General features: G+C 41.8%; 1 non-coding gene across 1 annotated transcript; it reads left to right on the top strand.

Moving 5' to 3' along the window:
- The first annotated feature begins 405 nt into the window (after positions 1–405).
- On the top strand, positions 406–529 carry LOC115868186. Its single transcript, XR_004045470.1, has one exon. It is a non-coding gene; the product is annotated as a small nucleolar RNA SNORA26 (small nucleolar RNA).
- Positions 530–2,220: the final 1,691 nt, after the last annotated feature.

The raw sequence follows: 2,220 nt of genomic DNA, 5'->3' as shown, positions 1-2,220 counted from the left end.
GTCTCCCTTCACCCACTTTTCTGTTGTCCGTCCCCCAGGGAGGAGGTCACATGTGGATGAGGTTCTTGATGACATCCCAGAGCTCACCAGGTTTCCTGTCATTAGTGTTCAAATCAGTTCTTCTTGAGATGTTCTCAAAATTTGGGTGGGATAATCTCAAGTTTGTATGTTGGCTCTCATAGACTTTAAAAAAACTTTTCCCAGCTTTAACCTGAACTTACATGTGAGCAATTGATGGTCTGTTCCACAGTCAGCCCCTGGCCTGATTGTAGCTGCTGATATTGAGCCCCTCCACCGTCTCTTCGCACAGCTGCAGTCAGTTTGATTTCTGTGTGTTCCATCTGGAGGAGCCCCATGAAGAGTCACCTTTTGTCTTGTTGAAAAAGGAAACTTACCGCCCTTTCTGTGCCCTTTTAGGGTTGCTGCGGTACTTGAAGAGGCTAACACAGAAGGGTAAAGCAAGTCTCCATAAAACCCAGAGACGAGGTCAGTAGAAACTCATCTTTGGATCCTGTCTGGAGCTACAGCTGAACCAGAAGCACAAGCACCTGCTTTTATCAGGTTCTCAGACAGCACTTGGCACCTTTGCTTTGAAGATCCCTACAGGCAAAGTTGATATCTGATGCTTTCCACTGTCTGGGGCGTGCTGTGGGATGTTTTCAACTAGAAATGGTATCTAGATACTTAGCTTTTGTTTAAAGTAGAAAAGTGCAGGTCACTGGGACAAGTGTACTCAGGGCTTTTCAGACAAACCGAAAACAACACCCCAAACTTATTTCAGCTGTTAGAGGTTATTTTAAAACAACTTCTTTTTGGGGGAGTAGAGAGGGAGGGGAAAAATGAGGAGCTGATGCCAGGGGCTTATGTGGAGAGCAAATGTTTTGAGAACGATGAGGGTAACGCACGTACAAATGTGCTTTATACAATTGATGTATGTATGGATTGTGATACGAGTTGTGTGAGCCCCCAATAAAATGATTTAAAAATAAAAGTCCTTGGCCTTGCAAAATTCTATCATGCCATCTCCAGCTTTGACTTGATCACCAAGTCCAGATTTTCCAACTACTGTTCCTCCTCTTTGTTCCCAACTTTTGCATTCCAATCACCAATAATTATGAATGCATCTTAATTGCATGTTTGATCAATTTCAGACCGAAGACATTGGTAGAATTCTTAAATTCCTTCAGCATTAGCTTTCATAGTTGGTGCATATATTTGAACAACAATTGTATTGATTGGATTTTCTTGTATGAGGATCAACATTAGCTTATCACAGACAGCACTGTACTTCAAGATAGAACTTGAAATGTCCTTTTTGATGATGAATGCAATGTCATTCCTTCTGATAGCATCATCATTCCCGGCATAGTTAACTATATGATTTTCAGCTTCAAAATGGCCAATACCAGTTCATTTCACTCACTAACTCCTGGAATATTGACCTTTATGTATTCCGTTTCATTTAAAAAAAATCATTTTATTAAGGGCACATACAACTCTTATCACAATCCATACATACATCAATTGTGTATTCCATTTCATTTTTAATGAGTTCCGATTTTCCTAGATTCATATTTGTACATTCCAAATTCCAATTATTAACTGATGTTTGCAGCTGTTTTTTCTCATGTTGAGTCATGCTCCATCAACAAATGACGGTCCCAGAGGTGTCACTCCTGCCGCCTTTATTCCATCATTATGTTTGACTCTGTGTTGAGAAGGCAGCTCTTCCTCAGTTACATTTTGGTTTCCTTCCACCGGAGGGGCCCATCTTCTGGCACTTTCTCTGATAATGTTGTGCTTCTGTTCATGAGGTTTTCAACAACAGTGTTCCCATCCATAGGGCTGTTAGCCGCTAAATCCTCCGAAGTGAACAGCGGATTCCTTCTCTGTAGTCTGCAGTCAATCCGTGAGCTCTACTAACACCTGTTCACTCTTCATGACAGAGCCTTCAGTGTCACAGCAACAGCCAGGCCACCTCAGTATGACGTGCTGACAGAGAGGTGGCAGAGTAGTTTCCATATCAATGGCAGTTCTATGGTTTTCTTCCCCTGGTTTCTGGACTTCAGTCACAGTTGCTTGATTTCCTGAGATGGGCGTTTTCAAACCCTTGGCTCATCTTTAAGGCCTTCCTTAAAATATTCGACTCATCTACAAACTTCTGTTTTATGTGGTGCAGCACTCTCGGAAACAAAGCTTTATGATTTGGGAAGATGTTCA

Source organism: Echinops telfairi, unplaced genomic scaffold (genome assembly GCF_000313985.2).
Source record: "Echinops telfairi isolate 266 unplaced genomic scaffold, ASM31398v2 ScPeMD7_7;HRSCAF=31, whole genome shotgun sequence".
Taxonomy (NCBI): domain Eukaryota; kingdom Metazoa; phylum Chordata; class Mammalia; order Afrosoricida; family Tenrecidae; genus Echinops; species Echinops telfairi.
The sequence above is the reverse complement of the archived record's forward strand: the minus strand, read 5'-3'. Positions and strand labels throughout refer to the sequence as shown.